Source organism: Pleurodeles waltl, chromosome 11 (assembly GCF_031143425.1).
Source record: "Pleurodeles waltl isolate 20211129_DDA chromosome 11, aPleWal1.hap1.20221129, whole genome shotgun sequence".
Classification (NCBI taxonomy): Eukaryota; Metazoa; Chordata; class Amphibia; order Caudata; family Salamandridae; genus Pleurodeles; species Pleurodeles waltl.
The window spans coordinates 684,714,414-684,727,039 of record NC_090450.1 but is presented as its reverse complement, the minus strand read 5'-3'; the positions used below and the strand labels follow the sequence as shown (position 1 = coordinate 684,727,039).

The 12,626-nt window shown below is 47.8% G+C and overlaps 1 protein-coding gene across 1 annotated transcript in view; it reads left to right on the top strand.

Moving 5' to 3' along the window:
* The window catches only part of LOC138266661 (pyroglutamylated RF-amide peptide receptor-like), a 1,190,446-nt gene that overhangs the window by 755,562 nt on the left and 422,258 nt on the right, over positions 1-12,626 (top strand). The gene's annotated exons all lie outside the window — the stretch shown is intronic.

The window sequence follows — 12,626 nt, the reverse complement described above, 5'->3', positions numbered from 1 at the left end:
AAACCAAAAGGGGTAGTTACTGATAGAAAGTACGATCGTTTAAAGTGCCTCCTGTTTACACCCTGTCCAAGTAGGGACCCTCACTCTAGTCAGGATAAGGGAGAAATCCTGCTCAGATAACCCCTGCTCAACCCCTTGGTTGCTTGGCATGAGTAGTCAGGCTTATCTCAGAAGCACTGTGTAAAGCATTTGCACATAACACGCTGTAATACAGTGAAACCACTACAAAAGGACACCACACCGGTTTTAGAAAAATAGCCAATATTTATCTGTGTAAAACACAACCAAAACGAGAAAACATACAGTAATCAAGATATGAATTTTGCTAGAATTAACTTAAAAATACAGTTCCTTGAAGTCAATAGTTCCGTCAGGGGCTATCACGGCATTGTAAACAAGAAATCGAACAGTTCAGGCTGGCCGAGGTGTCGCAGGCCAGCTACTGTGTCAGGAAGACCCTCAAACAGTACCTTGGAAATGTAGGGCATTGTGATCCTCGTAATGAGATCCGGAGTGCAGCTTAGCTGGTGTTGCAGGTGTCAGTTCTGGAGCCCAGTGCGGGGGTCGTCGGGCCCTTGAAGTCACACATGTTGCAGATCGAACTCTGGGCTGATGACAAAGTCAGGAGTGCTGGGGCGGATGGCTTCAGGGCTGCGGTGAGACGTGGGATGATGCGATGTGCGATGCCCACAGGTCATGGTGAAGACAGCAGCTCGGTGACAGCGTTCTGCAGCGATAGTGAGACCAGGGCTGCGGTGTGAAGCGGGGCAGTGCGACGTGTGGTGTCTCCAGGTCAGAGTGTAGGCTGCGGCATAGTCGTTGCTGAACATCTGTTGTCGGTAGACCCAAGGCAGCAGTGCGGCACAGGACAGGTTCCGTATGGCACCCACGGATTGCGGTGCAGAATGGGGCATCTGTTGACAACACTGGAGTCGATGGTGCGGGCATCAGTGGACCAGGGTAGCGGTGCGGGACAGGATAGTGCTTCATGTAACTCATGAGCTGTGACCTGAGGCCATGTTGAACCAGCAGCATTTGGTGTCAGCGTGGAGCAGCGTCAATGGGGATTCCAAGGCTGCGGTGTGAGCAAAGCGATATGGAGTGCGGGGTCAAGGTGCAAGCAGTGGCTCAGTGACAGCATCAGGTGGCGGTGTCAGTGAGACCACGGTTGTGGTGCTACGTGGAGCACAGCTTCATGTGGCGTTGTCAGGTCGCGGTGCAGTCAGCTGCGTCATTGATGGCGTTGCAGTGGTTTTTCTTCTGTTGCAGAACAAAACACACAGTTCCCAGTGCTGTAGGCAGATGAAGCTGAAGTCTTTGATATCTCTGAGACTTCCAACAGGAGACAAGCTCTTCTGTAAGCCCTTGGGGAAACCTCACAAGCAGGATACACAGCAAAGTCTAGTCTTTAAGGCAGAAGCAGGAACTGCAGGCCAACCCAGCAAAACACATACAGCAAAGGGGCAGTACTCCTCCAACCAGCTCTTCAGCTCTTCTCCTTGGCAGAGGTTCCTCTTTATCCAGAACTGTTCTAAAAAGTCTGGGGTTTTGGGTCCACTACTTATTCCCAGTTCTACCTTTAAAGTAGGCAAACTCAAAAAGAAAAGTCTCTGTTGTTGACAAGATCCTGCCTTGCCCAGGCGTGGCCCCAGACACATACCAGGGGGTCGGAAAATGCATTGTGTAGGGGAGACACAGCCCTTTCAGGTGTAAGTGACCACTCCTCCCTCCAATCTAGCCCAGACTTCCCATCAGGATATGCAGCCTAGACCCCAGCTCCCTTTGTGTCACTGTCTAGAGGGGATTCACAACAGCCCATCTGTCAGTCTGACCCTGATGTGGAATACACAAGCAGGAAGAGGCACAGAATGGATTAAGCAAGAAACTGCCTACTTTCTGAAAGTGGCATTTTCAAACAGACAATTTAAAAAACAACTTTACAAAAAGATTTGTTTTTAAATTGTGAGTTCAGAAACCCCTAACTCTAAATCTTTATCTGCCCCTAAAAGGAAACTATACTTAAAAGGTATTTAAAGGTAGCCCCATGTTAACCTATGAGAGAGATAGGCCTTGCAGCAGTGAAAACCAAATTTGGTAGTATTTCACAGTTAGCACATGTAAAATACACCAGTACATGTCCTACCTTCTAAATACACTGCACTCCGCCCACGGGGCTACCAATGGTCTACCTTAGGGGTGCGTTACATGTAGTAAAAGGGAAGGTTGGGGCTTTGCCAGTAGGTACACTTTCCAGGTCGAACTGGCAGTTTAAAAACTGTACACACAGAAACTGCAGTGGCAGGTCTGAGACATGTTCACCAGGCTACTCATGTGGGTGGCACAACCATTGCTGCATGCCCTCTAGTAGCATTTGAATGACAGACCCTGGGCACCTCTGGTGCACTTCACTTTACTAGGGACTTACCAGTAAATCAAATATGCCAGTCATGGATCAACCAATAACCAATACAATTTACATAGGGAGCACTCACTCTTTGGCACTGATCTGCAGTGGTAAAGTGTGCAGAGAATATAAACAAGCAAATACAAATGGTGTTGCAAATGTATACTGGGTTTTAAAAGAAGACAGGCATTGCATCATTTTCAGGTAAATTGCTCAGTGAGGTAAACTCCTGCTACTCAGATCTAGGTGCAATCCTCAATGCACCCATTGTACTATGGCATGTTTGAATCAGACTTTGATCATTGCAAGACTGATTGAATGAAACCCCTAAATCAAGCAAAATAATTGGTGCTCCTGGTTTCATGGTATACATTTTTCAACCTTTCCTGTCTATATTTAGCCATATTTTTTGCTTTTTTCATCTGCAGAGGTGCATATTTATTTTTTTGCTTTGTGAAAGAAATTAGCTGCAACAAGTATATTTCACTTTTATTTAACTGATAAGGCCACCTCGCACTTGGATGCATGATGGGTTTTAGAAAGTGCTATAAGGTATTGGGATGCGTCACTTGCAAGCTGTATTCTCCTGTGAAAACGTTAGCATTGTCAATTCTATGCTTAAAGATTTTGCTGTACAAATGGCAAAAGACTTTGAGGGTCATTCTGACCCTGGCGGCCGGTGGCCGCCAGGGCCACCGACCACGGGAGCACCGCCAATAGGCTGGCGGTGCTCCAACGAGCATTCTGACCGCGGCGGTTCAGCCGCGGTCAGAAGCGGAAAGTCAGCGGTCTCCCGCTGACTTTCCGCTGCTCGTTTGAATCCTCCATGGCTGCGGAGCGCGCTCCGCAGCCATGAGGATTCTGACCCCCCCTACCGCCATCCTGTTCATGGCGGGAAAGCCAATGGCATGGGCACGGCAGGGGCCCCCGTAAGAGGGCCCCGCAAAGTATTTCAGTGTCTGCCTTGCAGACACTGAAATACGCGACGGGTGCCACTGCACCCGTCGCACCTTCCCACTCCGCCGGCTCGATTACGAGCCGGCATCCTCGTGGGAAGGTCGTTTTCCCCTGGGCTGGCGGGCGGTTTTTCAGCAACCGCCCGCCAGCCCAGGGGAAAACTCGTAATACCCGCCGCGGTCTTTTGACCGCGGCGCGGTATTTTGGAGGGCGGCATCCTGGCGGGCGGCCTCCGCCGCCCGCCAGGGTCATAATGAGGCCCTTTGTCACTATCTAGCTCGGCGAGGATAGCACTGTGCTAATCCTATGCTTAAAGACTTTGCTAGATAAGCAGACATTTGAGGTGAGTAAATCTAGAGTGTCGCTGGTGTTGCAGGGTGCTCCTTACTAGAGCAGCTCTCCACCTAAAATTGAGAACTTCCCAGAGTTCTACTTTGCTTTTTGCATAATTTATGCGTCGCTCTATCCCTGAGGGGGTTTTGGTTAAACACATGCATGCCTGCAACTTAATTTGCTCCTTTTTAAGGTCGAGTCTGTGAGTGCATGTGCTAGCGCATGCGTGTCACTTGCGAGACGTTGTTGTGTACAGTAAAGGTTTTAGAGCTCACCTGTCCCTTACCACTTGTTGGCCTGCCTGGCATGCTTCTTTACAGCCTTGTAATTCATCATGCAGGCCGGTCATTTCAGTACTGCTCTGTGGAGCAGGGACAAAGCCCTGATTGATTCAACTTAATCAATGCCAGTCTGCTGCTTCCCGACATGATTGTGAAATTATTAATTTTTTTAATGTCAAGTGCCCTGCAAACAGAAGGTGTGTCACTGGCAAAAGCTTGCCGAGCAGGACAAACTAAATTGCAAAGTTTTATTTTTTATAGCTAATTTTCCTTTATTTTGCCAAGTCGTCTTTTCTCACTTTGCACTTGTTTTCGTTTGTTTTTGGTTGTGGTCACTGTTCTCAAAAGATGGCAATCATCTTGTTTTAAATATTGCAAAGCAACATTGTTCCTTTATTATATGTAATTCCTGAAATAATATTTTAACACACAATCATGCAGGACACCCCAATCCAACCCACTCCAATCCGCCCCACTACAATTCACCCCATCCAAAAGAATCTACACAGGATCCAAAACAACCTACCCCACTCCAATCCAAAACAATCTGACCACTCCAATCTCAACAAATATGTCCCACTCCAGTTGAAAACAAAATGCCCCACTCCCATCTACCCCACTCCAATCTGCCCCAGTCCAAACCTTAAATAATCTGCCCCACTCAATCCAAAACAATCTGCCCACTCCAGTCTGCCCCAATACAAAACAATCTTCCCCACTACAATCTGCTGCACTCTAATGCAAATCAATCTGCCCCACTGCAATCAAAACACATTCTGCTCACTCCAATCAGCCTAACTCCAATCTGCCCCACTTTAATCCAAAACAATCTGCCCAACTCCCATCTGTCCCACTCCGTTCTGCCCCACTGCAGTCGAAAACAATCTGTGGCACTCTAATCCGCCACACTCCAAACCAAAACAATCTGCCCCACTCCAATCCACCCCCTCCGGTCTGCCCCACTCAAATCCAAAACAATCTGCCCCACTCCAATCTGCCCAATTTCAATCTGCCCAGATCCAAGCCAAAACAATTCGCCCACTCCAATCGAATACACTTTACCCCAATCAAATCCACCCCACTCCATCCCAATTCACCCCACTCCAAGTCACACACTCCCACCCGATCCACCCAACCCCACTGCAACCCAGCTCACCCCACTCCAATCCAATCCACCCCACGCCAATCCACCCAAATGCAATCTGCCTCACTCCAATCCAAAACAATCTGCACCACTCCAATCCACCCGATTTTAATTTGCCCTACTCCAATCCGCCGCACTGCAATCCAAAATATTTCCCCCACTCCATTCTGCCCCACTTCAATCCAAACAATTAGCCCTACTCCAATCTGTCCCACTTCAGTCCAAAGCAACCTACCCCATTCCAATCCATTTCAATCTGCTCCACTCTAATCTGCCCCACCCCAATCAGCCACACGTTAATCCACAACCAATCTTCCCCACTACAATCACAAACAAACCACTCCAGTCCAAAACAATCTGCCCCCCTCCAATCCAACCAACCTCACTCCAATCCAATCCACCCCACTCCATCCCAATTCACCCCACTCCAAGCCACCAAAGTCCACCCCACTGCAATCCAGTCCATCCCACACCAATCCAGTCCACCCCAATCCAGCTCAGTCCAATCCACCCCACCCTACCCTTCCCCAGTCTACTCCAGTCCAATCCACCACACTCCACTCCAATCCACCTCACTCCAGGCCACCCCACCCCAGTCTTATCCAACACACTCCAGTCAGACCCACCCTATTCCAACCCAACCAAGCTCACTCCAATCCACCTCAGACCACCACAATCCAGCCCACCCTACTCCAATCCAACCCATCACACTACAGTCCAAATCAATCCACCCACTCCAATCCAAAACAATCTAACCACTCCAATCTCAACAAATATGTCCCACTCCAGTTGAAAACAAAATGCCCCACTCCCATCTACCCCACTCGAATCTGCCCCACACCAAACCAAAATAATCTGCCCCACTCAATCCAAAACAATCTGCCTACTCTAATCTGCCACAATACAAAACAATATTCCCCACTGTAATCCGCTGCACTCCAATGAAAATCGATCTGCCCCACTTCAATCCAAAACAATCTGCCCCACCTCAATCAGCCTAACTCCAATCTGCCCCACTTTAATCCAAAACAATCTGCCCAACTCCCATCTGTCCCACTCCGATCTGCCCTACTGGAGTCCAAAACAATCTGTCCCACTCAAATCCGCCCCACTCCATACCAAAACAATCTGCCCCACTCCAATTCACCCCCTCCAGTCTGCCCCACTCAAATCCAAAACAATCTGTCCCGCTCCAGTCTGCCCCATTTCAATCTGCCCCACTCCAAGCCAAAACCATACGCCCACTCCAATCAAATACAGCTCACCCTAATCAAATCCACCCCACTCCATCCCAAGTCACCCCACTCCAAGTCACACACTCCCATCCAATCCACCCAACCTCAACGCAACACAGCCCACCCCACTCCAATCCAATCCACCCCACGCCAATCCACCCTAATGCAATCTGCCCCACTCCAATCCAAAACAATCTGTCCCAGTCTAGTCTGCTCCACTCCAATCCAAAACAATCTGCATCACTCCAATCCACCCCACTGTAATTTGCCCCACTCCAATCCGCCCCACTGCAATCCAAAAAATCGTCCCCACTCCAGTCTGCCCCACTTCAATCCAAAACATCTGCCCTACTCCAATATGTCCCACTTCAATCCACCACACTCCTTCCCAATTCACCCCACTCCAAACAACCACAATCCACCCCACTGCAATCCAGTCCACCCCAATCCAGCCCAGTCCAATCTACCCCACTCCACTCCAATACACCTCAACCCAGTCCAATCCACCCCACCTTACCCCACCACAATCTACTCCAGTCAAATCCACCACACTCCACTCCAATCCACCTCACTCCAGTTCACCCCACTCCAGTCTTATCCAACACACTCCAGTCAGACCCACCCGATTCCAACCCAACCAAGCTCACTCCAATCCATCTCAGCCAACCACAATCCAGCCCACCCTACTCCAATCCAACCCACCACACTACAGTCAAACCCAATCCACCCACTCCAATCCAATCCGCTTACACCACTTCGATCATCCCACCCCAAAATAATCCACTTCAATCCACCCCACTCCAGTACAATCCAGTTCACATTAATCCACCATACTCCAGTCCAATCCCCCACTCCAAACCTCCTTAATGTATCCCACTTTAATCCAGTCCACCTCTTTCCGGTCAATCCACCCCACTCCAATCCAATCCACCCAACACTAATCCACTCCAATCCAGTCCAACCAACGTCAATCCAATACACCCCACTCCAGTCTGATCCACCACAATCCATTACACCACACCCCAATCCAATACGATTCACCACAACCGATCCACCCCACTCCAGTCCACCCCACTCCAATCCAATCCAATTTACCCCACGCCAATCCAATCCACCTCACCTCAATGCAGTCGACCCCACTCCAATACACCCCACCTCAATCTAACCCATCCCATGTCAATCTAATCCACCCTACTCTACACCAATCCAGTCCACCCTCTCCAGTACTCCCAGCCCAATCTGCCCCACCCCATTTCAATCCACTCCACTCTAATCCACCCCACACTACTCTAATCCACCCCAATCTACCCAAATCCAATCCACCTCACCCCATCCCAGTTTAGTCCACCACACTCCAATCTAATCAAACTATCCTACCCCATTCCAATCCACACTAATCCAATCCAATCCACCCCATGCCAATCCATCCCACTTCAATCCACCCCACTACAATCCACCCTACCCAATCCGATCCACCCCACCAGATCCAAGTTCAGTCCACCCCACTCCAATCTATCCACCCCACCTCAATGCAATCCACCCAACTCCAATCCACCCCATTCCAATCCATCACACCCCACTCCAATCCACCCCACTCCAATACAGTCTGTTTCACTGCAACCCACCACACTCCAATCCAATCCACCTAATCCCACTCCATTTCAATTCACCCCACTACAATCCAATCCTCCCCACTCCACCCACTGCACCCCACCTCACTCCAACCCAACCCACCTCACTCCAATCCACCACAATCTACTCCAGTCCACCCCACCCTATCCCAATCCAGTCCACCCCACCCCATCCCAGTTAGTCCACTCCGAACCAATCCATCCAGCCCACCCCACTCGAATCCCCCCCACATCAATCCAGTCCACCCCACTCCAATCTAATGCAATCCAATTCACCTCACTCTAATTCAATCCACTCACTCCAAACCAGTGAATCCAATCTACCCCACTCCAATCCAACCCACCCCACCTCACTCAAGTCCAAACTAAGCCACCCCACTTCACTCCACTTCAGTCTAATCTACCCCAGTCTAATTCACCCCAGCCCTATCAATCCAATCCAAACCACCCACCCCAATCCAATTGTATCCACCTCATTAAAATCCACCTCACCCAATTTCAATCAACTTCACTACAATCCGTCCCACACCAATCCACCCCACTCTGCTCAATCCACCCCACTCTACCCCAATTCACCTCACTCTTCTTCAATCCTCCCCACTACCTGAATCCACTCCAACCCACACCTTCTTATTCCACCCCACTCTCTGCCATTGAACCACTGAACTCTACTCGCCTCTACTCAGCTCTATGACACTCTACGCCCCCTACTCCACTTTACAACAATCCAACAAATCCACTTTATGACACTCTCCTCCCCCACTCCACTTTGACATGCCTCACCACTAACTTTTAGCCATGCTGAACAGCAGCCACTCTGGTGTACAACATGGCAAAACACATTGTCAAAGCCAATCGCTCCTGTATAGGCGCGACCTGTTGGCTTTGCCAATGTTTGTTAAGTTTTCCCATTGTCAGTCAGCACAGGACTTGGCAGTCATGAATTACAGCATTGGAAATAACTCAAAAGATGACATTTCCGTTTTTCCACATTTAATAATAATTACAGACAGAGGAACACATGGTTTGCTACCTGTGAAAATCAGTAAATCAATAACAACGGAAGAGGGAGTGCCTTATTGAAAATACATTATATACTGCAAACTGAATCATTTAAACTTGCCTTCAGCTGAACGCTCGGGTCACCTACAGATTGTGATACCGAGAACACCAATTGCTCTTAACTTTCTCTGCTTTCATGCACCCCTGTAACCTGCTTGCAGTGCTTAATTTGAGCCGGTGGTTTCCGGTGCGGGGCACCGGCACTTATTTTTGAATTAGTGCGAGCAAAACACACATCTGGGAAAAGCGGTGTAAGAAAAATGAAAAAGCTTCACAAAAGGAGAAAGCAGAAAGCTGCAAATGTGGGCTGAATGGGTAGGGAGAGACTGTAAATGGATTAAAGAGGCCAGAGATGGCTTTAGGATTACGCTGCCTCAGTATTCAGTGCTCGCACATTTAAATGCAGCAGCCGCGTGTCTCAAAGGAGATCTTTGGGCACCGGCACGTTTTTATTCACAAATTTAGCACTGCCTGCTCGCTCACCCTGAAGTACTCTTATGGCTACACAAAGGGCCATATTTATGCTTTTTGACGCACAACTGCGCCAACGCAGTTGTGCGTCAAAAATTTTAACGCCGGCTAACGCCATTCCAAAGCGCCATTCCAAAGCGCCATGCGGGCGCCTTATTTATGGAATGACGTTAGCCGGCGCAGCTGACTGGTGTGCGTAAAAAAAAAAGACCCACACCAGGCTGCGCCGGCGTAGGGGAAAATGGAGCTTGGGCGTCAAAAAATGGGGCAAGTCAGGTCTGAGGCAAAATTTTGGCCTCAACCTGATTTGCGCCATTGTTTTTGACTCCCAACCCCCATTGAAATGACTCCTCTCTTAGCACAGACAGGAGTCATGCCCCCTTGCCCAATGGCCATGCCCAGGGGACTTATGTCCCCTGGGCATGGTCATTGGGCATAGTGGCATGTAGGGGGGCACAAATCAGGCCCCCCCTATGCAACAAAAAAATAAAAAAAAAATACTTACCTGAACTTACCTTAAGTTCCCTGGGATGGGTCCCTCCATCCTTGGGCGTCCTCCTGGGGCGGGCAAGGGTGGCAGGGCGTGTCCCTGGGGGCATGGGAGGGCACCTCTGGGCTCCTCCGAGCCCACAGGTCCCTTAACGCCTGCCCTGACCAGGCGTTAAAAAATGACGCAAAAGCGGCTGGACGTCATTTTTTTTGACCCGCCCACTCCCGTGCGTCATTTTTGCACAGGAGTTTAAATAAGGCGCACATGCCTTGGAGTCATTTTTTAGACGGGAACGCCTACCTTGCATATCATTAACGCAAGGTAGGTGTCCACGCTAAAAAATGACGCAAACTCCAAGATCTTTGGCGCTAGACGGGTCTAACGCAAAAGTATAAATATGGGGTTAGCTTTGCGTCGGATTTGCGTAAAAAAAAACTACGCAATTCCAGCGCAAACAGAGTATAAATATGCCCCAAAGTGCTTTATAAGGCAAACCAGTGGTTAATGTGGGAACGTGTCAAAAGACCCAGCTGGATTTACGTGTGGGTGAAGCAAGTTTGTCAAGAAAATCATGTGCTGTTCTCCTTTTAAACTCAATGTTAATGCCATTATCTGCAAAGTCAACAGCATATCTGATCTTTAAACTGGAAATTTAAATAAATGTATTTTCAACACGCAGCTCATACGCAGCTATTCAAAGGAATGTAAACGATTACTATTATTGTAAAGGTAGATTGCGTTGAAGGGAGATCTCCCGAGTTCTTGACACGATGTTGCCTCTAGAAGGCAGGTGTGGTTGGGTCAGAGTTAGTCACGTCAGGATCAGCGGTTCTTTTCGTGCGTAACAGGTCATCATGGACACCGCCAGTATTGCATCCTAAAATACATTAGCATAAGTGCAAGATCAGCATATTGAAAGAATATCATATTTGCTTCACAGCACGTCTGGATACACTTTTTGCTGAATCTGGGCTTAGCATACACGCTCTAGTGAAATGCTGACATCACACGATCATAAAAAAAAACCTGTGTTTCCGGTACGAAAAAACCACCTTTCTTTTAAGCAGTGTTTAGTGTCTGGCCGTTCACTCTTTCCACAACTGTACTCCAACACAGTGCTATGTAGCCTGTCCAGTTTTGCTTTTAATTGGTTTTGAGTGGGTTTCATTGGGTTGCCCTCAAAGACAGGCTTGTTTGTCAATACAATTCTTGCATTCAATTCTTTACAAAGGCTTTGGGGTCAGCACCCCCAGCTTTTATAAGGAGCCCAAGTATTTGCAAATTGTCAGAACCGAGGTGATTCTCTGGATTCCGTCGATCCTTGTATGTTTCCGGAATTGCTCGTTGCCCTGTTTGTTGTCTGCGACCACCAATCTTAGCTTTGCTAGCTATACTTTAAACTTGTCCTCTGCTGGACATGTTTTTGAGACCTGTTTTTTGGTTTTATTTTACTCAGCTTTTTGTCTCTCTGTAATACTAGTTGGGTTCATTGCCTCATTACCAAAGAAGTGTGTGCTTTTTTGAGAGTGCATAAATCTGAGATGATCAAAACGCCAATATTCCCAATCACAGCATGTATTGGCAATAAAAAATATACATTTTTCACATCTTTCTTACTGAGTTTGAAAGATTCTGAATTGTTCCAGTGTGTCCACAATGTTCACAGGGAAGTGGCAAAGAGAATAGATCATGGAGGAATGAATGCTTGGTCCTCCAAATATCCTAACAAAAATTAGTAAAGCCTAGATGCCTGGCTTGCTTTTTGAACCCTGACTAAAATATTAAAAAACTTGCTGCAGTGAAAATAAAAAAAAAAACATAAAAACAATTGTGTTCATATACATTTATGAGAGATAGAATTTGATGTGTGTTGATTCAATTAACTTTTGATTTGTCAAAATAGTCTCCTGTGCATTGCAATGCAAGCGCTCAGTAGGAAGCAGAAGGCCACACAAAACAGGGAATGGTATGAAGTGAGAGAAAAATACACATTTTTTAAAATATTGACAGCAATAGGTCATTTTTCCAATATGTCCGTTTGACAAATGCACTCAGGCCAGACCTTTAAGCGGTGTTACTGTTGTCTACAGAATTACATTGCTTATCTCCAGCACGTTGCCAGAGCAGGCCTCTATTATTGTGAAGCCGCAAATCCTGCACACCATTGCCCATGGTCTTCCTGAGCATGGGGCTCCACTCAAACTGGATGGGCAAAGTCATTTACATCTGCAGGATAAAATGAGGTTTGGAGTGGAGAAGGGAGGTGTAAAACGAACCACAGGTAGGCATCTGGCCCTGCTATCCCAGACATCTAAGGTGTCAGCCAAAAAACGAACGCGCAAACTTGCAAAATACAATTGTATTTTGTAGGTTTGCGCCGTCTTTGCGTCAAAAAGCGGTGCAAATGCGGCACTAAAAAATAATAAATATGGGCCGAAGTGAGTACAGATTTATACAAATAAGTCTAGCTCCCAGGGTAGAGCTCTGAAGACTCACAGAGCATGAACACATTCAAAGAGTGCAAGCACTTCACCCTCCAGTAAGGATAACAGTAACACTTAACACTGGCAACTAGGCAAATCATTTCATCCCAGGAGTTCAACAATGGTCTTTATAGA